Source organism: Homalodisca vitripennis, chromosome 4 (assembly GCF_021130785.1).
Source record: "Homalodisca vitripennis isolate AUS2020 chromosome 4, UT_GWSS_2.1, whole genome shotgun sequence".
Taxonomy (NCBI): Eukaryota; Metazoa; Arthropoda; class Insecta; order Hemiptera; family Cicadellidae; genus Homalodisca; species Homalodisca vitripennis.
The window spans coordinates 885743-899033 of NC_060210.1; the positions used below are offsets into that span (position 1 = coordinate 885743).

Sequence of the window (13291 nt, forward strand, 5' to 3'; positions counted from 1 at the left end):
GCTAACAAAAGTTTTTGTTCATTGTTCTTTAGCATCTCCCGGAGAGAACGTGTAACTTAGGACTGTTATGGACGTACATAAATTCTCTCTCTATATAGCTGGTATCCAGTAGACCTTTTATAACTATAATGGTGTTTTTATTATTTAACTTTAAAAAATTTCAGCGTAACTTTTTAATATTAATTAAAGCTAAACATGAATATTTTTTAGAATTTTATTTTGAAATTTTTGAGACAATATTTATTTTATAGAAAATTGCGGCCAGCGGATAAACGAGACATTCTCGAACTATGTTTATATAACTTTTTGTTTGAGATGATGACCACTATCACCCACTCTCCATGCGAATTTTACTCTATGCGCCATTTGGTTTATCACGTTTATTTGGATTGTAGTCATAAATTAGAATGAATCCTGTGGATCAAATCATAATGAATGTAAGATGTTTGCGTACCAAAACGTATGCATTATTTGATTCTGTGTTAAGCGAGCAATATGATATTATTGCCTTAACATAAACGTGGCTGACAGAAAGCATATGTATGTGATAGGAAACTATTTGATAACCGTTATGTTGTATTCAGACGAGACAGATATCTGCTAACTGGTAAAGATCGGCGGGGAGGGGTATTAATTGCTGGCGGCTACAAGTATGTAAAGTGTGTGTGTGACGGCTGGCGATCAGCTCATTCCTCGCGATCTTGGTTGAATCTACTTGGCTGCAGGTGCGCATACGTCACTCAAATGTATCTGTTTGTGTAACTGTTGTTTGTTTTCCTCCTAACAGTAATCGCTGTTTGTATGATAACTACTTTCTTTCTTTTGAGGATTTTAAAAGTAAGTCTATGTTTAATAATTTGGTAATATTAGTTAGGATTAAACTGTAATATGTTGTTTGGAAGCACTGTAGTAAAAACTTTCTCTCGCCTTACGGCAACGCACGATCTTGAATCCCAAAATGATGTTCTTAATTGTAACAGTATTCCTCTTGATTTAATAATTAGTAACATCAAATCACTGTCTGTTGATCACTGTAACTGTCCTATATTGCCTCTTGACGGGCACCATCCACCGTCGTGTGTAGGTTTTCTTTGCAAATCCGTCCATATCAATATTTTTACTACAAATAAATGAATATTTAATACTTATTACTCTTATAAGCAATATATGAATTGAAGTTGGAAGCTCTCAGTTCGGGAGCTTCCAAAAATAAGGAGCTTTAAAAGGCTGGGAACTTAGAATGTTACGTAACCGGGCTAGCGTAACAAAGATTCTAGTCTTTCAAAAGACAGGGAGTATAGATACGAAGTCCAACGGAAATCTACTTGAATATTGTGGCTAAAATGGCTGGTGAACCAAAATATTATTGATTGATTGGTAATCGGTGGGAAGAAAGTTCATAAAACCGTTATGAGAGCTTTATAACATTAAGTAGGCCTAGAAATTCCCATATTTTTGTTAAAATAATACTCAATAAACAATATTTAATAAGTGTATTATATATTTTATAATTGCCTTTGAATAAGTGTGGAAACCATAAAGTAATAAGACTATACGTTAACTTTAGGTTATACCTCTGTTTTTAATCTAAATAAATTCTTAGCTTTCCTGAGAAACAATTCTGCTATTAGTTTAGTTTATACAAACATCAGAAGCTTAAGAAGAAATTGTAATTGTTTGTGTTATAACTAAATGACACCAAGGAAAGATTTTCTAAATGTAGTGGTCGACAAAAGACACGTGGTGTTAGATGTGTAAACTCTTTATTTAGTGTTAAAAATAATTATTATTTTACGAAAATACGAAAATGTTTAAGAATTTAACTAAAGTTGACTTGTTACTACTAAATTTATCTAACTAAATTATATATATATAGCGCGTTCTTAAACGTCATGAAAACAAGGAAAATATTACAACGGAATTCCAGACCATAAAACTAATGGTAGTGAATTAACGGAAAAGAACCAAAATTTAAATGACGTTGACTAGGATTTCATATTTTTAGATACTAATGCTAGCTGAAAAGTGTTGTGACATCTTTATGAATATTTTAATTAAAAGTTATATTAATTTGAAACTTTAGATTATGCTAAGAAGTTAAATAAAGCTAAGTTAATACAACCTTGAACAAATATAAAAATATTAAATAAAATTAAAAAAAAGTTATAGAGGAATATAAGAATAGGACTTTGTGATTCTCGTTTTCATTAAATAAATTATCAGATATAGTTGCAGTAGCCATTAAAGACTGTACCAACTATAAAATATTTTACAATGTAAGAACTACTCTAGTGGGTATTGAAAATTAATCAGTGAATTAATGTGTTCTGTGAGCGATAAGAGCATTGCAAAGGTCGAGGTAGATAGCGTGAGTAGCTTCCCGCAGTAGCAGAAGTAATCAATGATACCAGATGAAATAATTATTTGAATTATAGTCTGGGGCTCGCGGCTCTGGCACTTAAAGCCGTTCACAAAGGTTCGGCACGTCGCGAGGTTCTATTTCGCTGTCACGCGAACGTTTTCACAAAAAACTATTCCATTCAAACACATGGAAATGAGCATTTTTGCCATTACCTTTATCGTATAAAAAGTTATATCAATTAAAGAACACACTTCTTGGTCTTCTCAACCATAATACGTATTAAAAAATGTCAATTTCTAAAATAATAATGTCTAAATTAGTAAAAACCAAGTACAGTTTCAAGTTTGGTTGATTTTATGACATGAAATTTTCGCTCTGCGAGGAGAGTTTTTTATTTTTGTCAGTATCAAACTTCCCGTGGAAAAGTTTTAGAAAATCGAATTAATTTAAACTGCGATTTCTTTGTCTAAAAAACTTTTTTCTACGTACCCCTCATTCCGGGGAAATTAAGCGTTATCTTAATATTTAAAACACTCGGCGCGCGGAACTTCTAACAGGTCTGATCTCAAGTACGGTCTTCGTTCTTTTAGGTGAAAGTATCGACAATTAGGCTTACTATAAACCTCCACTATTATATTTATCTAGCGATAAAAATAAGGATAAAAGTTCAGTTTTAACATTTAAATTTAAACTGTCTTTAAATGGCTTATAAATATAAAGCTAGATCCTTACATAATAGAATAGAATACAGAAAGTGTTGTCCATTCAACATTCTCCGACAGTTTTTTAATGACAGAAGTAATGTAAAACATGTTAGTAAATAATAATAAAATTTGTAAACGTTATTACATCGTTCAATCCAAATCTTCAATGCCGTCAATCACCAAAGTTTCAATGCCGCTCAAGTCATCTGGCGAGTTGTTCACTGCTGTCACTCTTAATGTGCCGGTGAAATGATCATTGAGTCCAACGAGATTGTCATTTTGGGGCTCGCTGAAGGAATAAATCATTTTCATTTTTTTTCCACGTGTTCGCACTTTCTAGCCAATTCTCTTGCACCTATAAGTGAAAACTTTTCTCTCCGTAAGACTTAATTACTTGAAAACATGCATGAATATTTTCTACTGGTACGTAGTTTTTCACTTCAGCCCAAATGAGTCATAGGGTTTTAAGTCCGGGTGGTATCGTGGGAGCGCCGAAGCAAAATGTCCTCCACTGCTGGTCACTATGTTCATCAAGTCATATCATAACAAAATCTCGTTTATTTTAGTGAGAATAACCCTGTTACAGCTCGGGACTAGCAAATCATCCGAAAAAAACGGTTATTTTGATGTTTAGAAAGCCAATCTTTCATCAATTGGTTTTCTTACTTTTTGAATGTAGGTGCTTTGTCCTTTTTGTACTTGTGATAGGGGGCGTTATCAAACAACAATAAATGATCTTGAGTCGGTAAGTTAGCAGAAGTTTTTTCTCTCATCCTTTTCATATTGAATTCCTATTCACGTTTACGTAAGGTAATCACCCGAATGGACTCGAGGCCTTCCACATTGTCAATGCATTGGGACAACCACGCTTCACTTCCTGCGTGTATCATGATCAACGGTCCCCTTTCGAATGGGAACACGCATTCCTTTAGTTGATTGTCAGACCACGATGAATTGACTATGTCAGTATATAAGTCTCGTCTAAGTATATAATTCGAACGTACTTCATCTCTGTAACGTTTGACGTGAGTGCTCTTACGAAATTCGAATTTTTTTTTCTCTTATTTCATTAGTCTCAATCAAAAGCTTGCGGTAGTTATTTATTTTGTGTCCTTCTCCATCGAAAACCAAGTTCTTTAAGAATGTTGTTGAGGCTGATTTTGATCTTTTTAAGTCGATCCGCTGTTTCAATTCTTCATGTAACAAAGATACAGTTTGGTAGCTTGGTTTTTTAGAAGATGGAACTCGCTACACATCTCGCCTTATCAGAGCTTTGTCAAAGTCATCAATCTGTAATAGGCTTTTAGATTTCCTTTTCATTTGTTTGGGGTAAGAAAGCTACTTTTCACCATTGTCATTATTAACGGTTAATTTTTAAGCTTTTATTAATTCTTGAAGGATTTCACGTGTTGGAGACGCCTGTAGCTACTGCTGTTCGGACACGGGCCTTGCAAGGGAAATACTTAAAGTTTTTCATCAAGCCTCCTTTTTTCTTCATGAATTGAATTTACATTACTGACAATATTTCACGACTTGGTCTGTGCAAACTCTTACCTTCAGTTTTGATTTCAGCAGTCACACATATTGCTTTGAAAAAGCTTCTTATTAAATCCAAAATAAACAATACAAAAACACTGAACGTAATAATTTCTTCAAGTTAAGTGCCACAGTAAATTACACACAGTTAGAATTCAACTCACTGTTAAATATCTGATGTTTAACGATGCTCACTCTATGACAACCGATGTCCTCCCCATGGTGATTATATTGCTATGGATGGCGAAAATTGAAAAAACAAGAAGGAAAAGAAAAGAAATGGTAAGAAAACAAAAAGAACTAATGAAGGAAAAAAATGAAAACAGGAAAGATAAAATAACAAAAAAAAAAAAAGGTTATAAATGAAAGATGAAAAAGGTTAAACTTAAGATAGGTTAAGATAAGAAGGTAAAAGAAAAAGGTTAAAGAAAATAGAAAAGAAGTTCAAAAAAGAAAAAAAGGAGAAAAAAAAGAAGAAGAAAAAAAAAAACATCAATGAAACAAGGTTAAAATCAAATAAGAAAAATAAGATTAAAAAGGCAAAAAGAAGAAGAAGAAAAGATATAAAGAGAAGGTTGAAAAGAAAGAAAGAAAATGGTAAAGGAAGAATGAAGAAAAAAAAAAGAAGAAGAAAAGGAAAGAAAGGTTAAAAAAGTAAGAAAGGTTGGTTTGTGGATGCAAGGGAAAAAAGAAAGGTTGAACTAAAAGTAGAAAAGGCAGCAAGAAAGGTCAAATTTAAAAAATAAAAAATCAAAGAAATATGGAAAAAAGAGAGAACGAGAAGGTCAGTACAGGTCGAAAAGAAGGAAGGAAGTGAAAAAAAAGTAAGGGGGGTTTAAAAAGAAAAAGAAAAGAAAACAAGAAAAGGAAAAATTATGAAGATAGAAGGTTGAAGGGAAGAAGGTTAAGAAAGAAATCGCAAAGAAGCAAGAAAGGTTAAGGTGAAGGAAAGGAAGAATAAAAGGTTTGCTGAAAAAAAAAAAAAAAACAAAAACAGAACTACACATACTACCCCAAAGAAGGTAAGTGTAAAAAGAAAAGAACAATTAAAAAAACAAAGAAAGACTGAAAAAAAGTTAGTAAAAGAAAAAAGAGAGATAAATGGACGGAAAGGAAACAAAAGGATGCAGTAAAAAAGAACAATTGATAAAGGTGAAAGTCAAAACAGAAGAGACCAAAAAGATATCTCTAAAACTTAAGACAAAAGATAAGCGAGGAAGAAGGAGAATTGAAAGAAAAAGTATAGAAAAAAGGGGGATGGGCGAAAAGGTAACGAGAAGTAATTAGGTTTGCGGGGAGGGGAAAGATGAGTCACAAGTCAGCAAGCCTCGGCTGGCCCGACCTTGAAGTCCGCCACCGTGGCGGCCGGGCGTGATGTTTTTCAGGATATGGACCCGATTACACACCCCTTTCCCCCGCGCCATAGCCTACCACCGACCGGCCGCGCGCCCAGACTAATTATTTCATCTGTACTTTTAGCGTGTTAAGACTTGCAAACTGTCGACAAGGTCCAACAATCGTGCTTCCTTTACCTACCTGTACTCTTATCTATCCCACTACTGTACTTAAAATGCGGGAAGATTGTTAAAAGCCTAAACATGAAAATATACAGACAGCTCTTGTTTAATAAAACATGAAGTAGGAAGATAGTTAAAATTTAACTTTTAGTAAAAGGACAAAAGCACTGTTATTCCCATTCATAGAAAGGAACCTACATTGAAACTTGATAACTTTAGACCCACCAGGCTCTTTTCGTCTTCTTAAAAGACTTAAAAAAATTAATGTCGAAAATACTGTTAGATTCCATAAATACTCGTAGGTACATTAAAATTTTAGCTATAGGCAATATGGGTTTACTAAACACAAATCAATTGAAGATGCTTTGATTTTTCACCGAACAAATTTACTATAGTTTAAAGCAAATAATAAACCTCAGGTATGTTTGTGTATTAAAAAGACTTGGCCTTGTTGATCACAACATTAGTCTATTTGTGTTAGGGGTTTAACATTGGAATGCTTCCGAAGAGTGTTAACAGACAAGAAATGTCATGTACCATTAGTATTAACCCTAAAAGTTATCAAACAGAAATTTTATTAGGTGTCGTTCACAAGGATCGGAACTCTTAGCAAGTTTGTTTGAAATGTTTATTAGTAATTACTTAAAGATTACGTGGATAGCAGATGACCTATCCAATTACATGTGTTTCCTCTTTACACTGACAAAAATGTTGCAAATAAAAAATGTAATTAGTTTTTTTTTCTTGTTCATAGTCATAGGAGACATTTAAACATGTGATTACTAATCGTATCAAAATTAGATAATGATGAAAAATTAATAAAATGCACGTTAATGTTTGCAAAACAAAATAATTAAACTCTGGCCCAACTAGTTTTGCTATTAGCTGGGTATTATCTTTGATAGCATACTCAATATGGTATGATTACATATTGTCCAATGTTATTAGAATATTTTATTTACACAATTCTTATACCACTTCACTGTCAATATAACTTTATTTCGTTTTGATTTACTCTAGTCTTCATTATGGCATATTCTGTTTTGGCGGACTTCAAAGTACTTTACTGGAGAATTGTTTTTTTCATAATTATTTTTACATTTTTCTAATTTTAGAATTCCGGAACTATTTTATACATGAAGTAGAAATATCAACAATAACTTAATATATCGAATCGCAAGAGGAAATATTAGATCACCTAAGATAACAAATCCAGATTTAAGCACTCTTTAATTTTATTGGCCTTAAAATATTTTCTATTAACATATCTGGTTCTTTAAGGAAAACCAAATATTTAAGGAGTTTTGTAATAATGTAGAATATAAAACATTTTCTTAACCTGCTGTTGATATTAGATACTGTAATTAGTTAATAAAATCAGTTGATGTTATTATTTACCTTGTGTAAGGACATTCTGGTTTATATGTTGTCATGAAAGTTTAGAATAGTACAACTCAAATTAATTGGTTTCAATTTTGTATTTTGTTTGTTTTAAGGGGAGGCCAATGTAATTTTAAGATCTCCTTATTCTTCTCGACCCCATGAGCAACTACCCTGTACGAGGATCTTATCAAGGTTGAGAGCCAATGCAAATTCAATGTCGATGATACTGATAAAAGGTGCTACGGATACAGGCAGGATTTGAACATGTGCTACCTCTCAATCAGATCCAAACTCCCGACGTATAAACCAAAGAAACGGCATCTTACCGGACATTTGCCATCGTTTAGTGATACGACGTCAGTAGCACTACGTTTCGAGATCTGCAATCTGATCTCTTCTTCAGGTGAATAACTAACCAAATACATGAATATAATAAAATAAACAAATCATACCAGAGCGTTTGATTCTTAGAACAGGGGGTTAGCATTGGAATAGTTCCGAGGTTTATTAAGTGACAAGAAACAGCAAGTAGGCTTATATTAGTATTGACCCTAAAAGTAACATGTATGCTTATGACTCATCGCAAACTGACAAAAGTGCTCAGTCATTTATATTACGAGTTTAAACAAACCATACACCGCAGTCATTTTGAAATTAGACATAACTTATCAGAAGATCAGACAGATATTTTACTTTTCATATCTTCTTTGTGAATGATTTTATTTTCGATGTTAAGCTATTTTAATGCATAGGGTCTGCATGTTAGTCCATGGTGGTGTGCAAAATCACTAAAAGTTTTATGTAAAAAAGGCTGTTCACAAAAATTGTTTTATCAAATACAAAATTCTTGTGCACCTCTTATGCACAATAGTTACTATAACCTTAGTAACCGCAACTCAGAAATTAATTAAAGAGTGTTATTACTGTACTATAACGTAGCAACGAGGCGCGTTACTTTGTGTAACTTGAGATTTTGAGAAATGAGTTTGTTTACGACATTATGAATTGTTGTACATGATAATGCAAAACCTATTTTAATTGGTCAAGTAGAATTTAGAATTATTTTAATCATTAAAATGACCCCACTATTGAACTAAGAACTGTAAAAGGTTGCTGAATAGGTGTACGAATTGAAATTATGTCATATCTTTTGATTGAACATAACCACTGGTGTAGATATTTTAGTCAGTAAGTAATAGTAATATAGGAGAATTTCCTGAACTTCATCCTTAACCAACAATATCTGTTTTCGCTAACTCGTTAGTACTTGTAATGTCTAGGGATATCATTATCGGTCTGGGGGAGTAAGTTCATTTAGTGGCTAACTTCGAAAGTAACATATAAGATCTGGGAGAACTACATATAGAATATGTAAAATGACAGATTTAAAGATGTTTCACAGAAATCATCAACATTAACATACAACTGGGCAATGAATTACTATAATATTTTCCGGCTTACACAGCGTTGAAACATTGATAAACAATTAAATTCTAGAAATATTTCGGTTTCCCTGCGGAGAGCCATATTCAGTCAATATATCTTAAACCGAAAATGAAGATGGCAGACTGTTGTCTTTGCGACTGGGCAGTTACTCTCCAAAAGTGACTTGAATCTTGGAGGATGCATGTGAATACGGCTCACATTTCAAGGGCACCGATGGCTGTTTTGAGGAAACACTTTCCAGAACGTCTCATTTTAATATGGGACGACTTTGATTGGCCAGTACACTAGCATGATTTTTTTACCTCTTATGATGTTTTGCAGGAATTTTGAAATTCCGCGTTTATGCTAAACTTCGAAGGACTCTCCAAGGCCTGAGGCCCTAGGACCTTATACTAATAAGGACAGAAATTGATAACTTGTGTGCTGCTATGTACAAATGTACATTTTGCACATTCTAGACAAATCTAGCATTTGCTAGAAGCTGTCTTATTCAGTAAAAGCCAAAAAGTCAAAGTCCAAGCCAAAAATCCTTTATTCAGTCTAAGTATTCTTCCTAATATGGAAATAACAATTAAATAGACTATATAAAACAATAATTAATATTGTTCAGTGAATGAACAATGGGGGACGTCATGTACCTGATATGATTTTCTAAACTGCGTAAAATAAAACTGAATATATGTATGTGAAGTCTTTAAGAGTAATGGAATGTATCAAAGAAATATAAAAATAAATTAAACGAATATTTTGGCGTGAGTAGCACTAACCTTCGTTGAGACTGGAAGTGGCGGAGGGTGCACCCTTTCCCTGAAGCGGAGCAGAAGTGAAGAGGTGACAAATAAAAACACTCGCGTTGTAATTAGTTGCTTAATATGTTCAATATAAAAATGCAAATGGCAAAATAAAATATTACAGAGACTTGGATAAGTATGTGAGCGGTAAGTAAGCGTGATATGTTCATGAATAGCGTAACGGGGATCGACTATTTAACTTGATAAACCGTTAAAGGTGCTTCTGTTGGGATTTGTAGGAAATTATCGTTGAATTCTGAGTTTAGCTTCAGTTCACCTTCCATTCAGTTGAATCAACTCTTCCTACCATAGCTACGTTATGTGTATAAAACTGTAGTTGTTTAGTTATGGCGATAGGTAGCGTAATCGGTAATAATTGGAAGGCATTAGTTAGGCCGGAACTGTGAAGATAGATTTGAAATGTATAATATGATGCGGGTAGATTTGTAAAGAGTAATTTAAGATTTAAAATAATAAATATATACACAAATAATGACGATAAACGGCACAATATAGCTAAAACACAAATAACAACAAAACTAATAAAAAATAATAATAATACTTATCATTGCACTTTTGGTTATAGATAATTAACCACTAGGGCCTTATACTTATACAAATGAATATAAATAAAAAGTCATTTGACAGGTATTTGGTCTTCCGATCACATGTTAGTTTGGTTATTTAAACACATATGTGAAAGAAAAAGCCAAATACAAAATAATTGAATCGTAAAAAGTAAGGGCTCTGTGGTGTAATGGTAGCACACTCACCCGGAAGGTGAGAGATCCGGGTTCGAGTCCCGGCGGAGCAAGTACTTTTTGTAATTGAATGTTTATTGAAATTATATATATATATATATATATATATATATATATATATAATAGCAATCGAATACAATAGGACATAAGGATGTCGTTTGAACAACACTATCGCACGCTGGAGAGACAGCCAAGACCACTGATCTTTATAATACTTGTTTAGTTTAAAGTACATTTAGTAATATTCTTATTTAAAATTAAACATACGAGTAAACGAAAAGTGAACGAGAGGGATCAGCTGTTGTCCCTAGAATAACTATTCTAGACTTATTACGGCCGAACCACCCTTGTGCCTGCGCTGCTCGGCTTTAAACGATATGTAACAAAAATCGTTTTAAGTAAAAAATTATCATACTTAGATTGGTTGTTATTAAAAAAAATATTCATATGAAATTAAAGATATTGGGCGCTGCAGCTTGAAGTATTTTACAATTAACGGATTGTTTGATTATAATGGTGAGATAGGGTGCCTATATAATGGTAACATTCGTGAATATGTGTATAAATTTAATGTGTATAGCCTATAGCCTGTAATGTGTACGCTTGTATATATCTGTGTTGGAATATGCATGAACATGAGTCTGATGTAGAATTTTCCCTGACAAACTGAGAATTTCTTTATAATCAAGGAGGGATTGGATAGTGAAACAGAGAGGAAAAAGAGAAGATCAGTGTGACAGATAGGGGTGGCTGATAAGGCTGATGGTGTATAGGGGTGGGGGTGGGAGAGAGAATGAAAGTGTTAAAACTGTACAGCGGGTGTGACGCGGAAGGGAGGCTAGGTAGGGTATTCATTCATCAGTTGTTTTCTCAGACCATTTTTATCAATCCAATTTAATATTTAGACTGATTTTGCTTCCACCCATTTAACATTAATGCATAAATTATGTTTACTATAATAAACTGTTACAACTCGACACGCTGAGATAAAGGAATTACTTATTATTATAATCAATAAATTAAATATTAGTAATAAATTTGTCTCGTTTACTTAGACATGTTTATAACGACAATAGCTTTAAAATTACCTATTTCTTGTTTTCAACGTTCTTTGTAACTTCCAAGATTTAAGCTACCTAAGTTTTGAATTATGTACGAAATTGAATGTACAGTATTATTTATTTACAATTTTAAGTTTTTACTGTATAATTTGAGCTTCCTTTACACAGTATTAAATTGCAACTTTTCTCGATTTAAACACGTTAAACAAGAAGATAAAAAATTTAATGATTTATAAACTAGAAAAATCTCATTTGTTTATGTTTTCATTCTGCACTCTAAGTCTTTTGGTTAAATTTGAAGGTTAAAAACCTAAAGCTTCGTTCATGTGTGCTTCCAGTTTTATTCATTCTTCGATTTGCCATTTCTATCTTTTAGCCGAAATATTTAGACCTAAAATAAAAGTCCAATATATTTTTTAAAAACTTAACGTTATAAATATTGGTTTTTAATAATGTTAATAATAGTGAAACTTTTATTTTAGTTAAAGATTATTTGCAATATAAATTCAACTAAAATATTTCAATAATAATAAAAGATTTCATGTTTGTAGTAAATAGTTTTTGAAGGAATATAGTTTAATTGCAGTTTTCACTTTGAATCTTTGCCAACTGTTTCACTTTTAATACAGAATAAGTACAGATAAACTAATAAAACAATTATGTAAAGAGATTTTGTTGGTTTTGCGGATCTCTCTACAGCTACCTTACCTCTCTTATCTGGGTAACCTAAGGTAAACATTGATTGTGACGTTTCTTTTTTCTATCATTCCGAACAGGTTCTGACGCTGTTGTAAGGAGGGGAAAAGGAAGAATACAGGCATGATATATACGATAAACTCGCTTCAGTAGTTTCTATTATCAGCTAGAGCGAGTTCCTTTATAAGGTAAGATATTTCGCGTCAGGTGTTATGTAATTGTCACATAAGAAAATTGATTTCTTTCGCGGGAATTCTTAAATAAAAATTCGAGACTCAAATTATTTTCCTTCTCCTTTTTTGCAGGTGTTATTATTTATAATTTACAGTAATCGTGTGGCAGTAAATATAATTAGACGACTGAGGCATTTTAGAAATTTCTCTGCTGTTTTTTAAGTTCTAACTTTTGACAGCAAACGTAAGAGATGAAATGTCATAGCTCTTTAATACAGATCTCACATTAAAACTATGACTTCTATGTAATTTTCAGATAATGTGTAAGAGTTTGAGAGGGAGAGGGAGGGAGGGGAAGAGGGGGAGAGGGAGAGGGAGAGGGAGGTAGTAGAATTGTAGGTAGTTCAGGGGAAGGTGTATGACAGGCTGCGCTAAGGGATATATTTATAATTTTATGTTTGGGTTGGGGGATAAAGTTGAATTTTGGTAGTTGCTTTATTACCTTTAAATAACGAAGGCCGTCTAAAATGACTGCCTGTTCTCTCACCAAGATCCACGTCTGGGTGTACACGCTAGGACTGGCTTTGCCAGGTGTTAGAATGTGTCGTGTCGATATTCTTTTTAATAGTCAGTGTAGCGTTTTTAAAGCTCCATTGGTTTATATTTTTTTTATTAAAACTTAAATTAAATGAAAATTTTAGGAACGAGATATTGGGATTTAATTTTAAATTAGATTGTGAAAAGTCAGGGTAAAAACGAACATGTAATCCTTTGGCAAGTTAGTACTGGTAGTTTTAAATTGTTAGGAAGGCAGGTTGACTGCCTTGAATTGATTAGAACTTGTCTTGTTACGACTATTGT

At 32.9% G+C, this 13291-nt stretch overlaps 1 protein-coding gene across 1 annotated transcript in view; it reads left to right on the forward strand.

Moving 5' to 3' along the window:
• Nucleotides 1-550: 550 nt before the first annotated feature.
• Nucleotides 551-13291, forward strand: part of LOC124358885 (juvenile hormone acid O-methyltransferase-like) — a 35627-nt gene continuing 22886 nt past the window's right edge. The window contains exon 1 of the mRNA XM_046811126.1: nt 551-725. The gene's annotated coding sequence lies outside the window, so the exon portion shown is untranslated. The remainder of the gene's footprint in view (nt 726-13291) is intronic.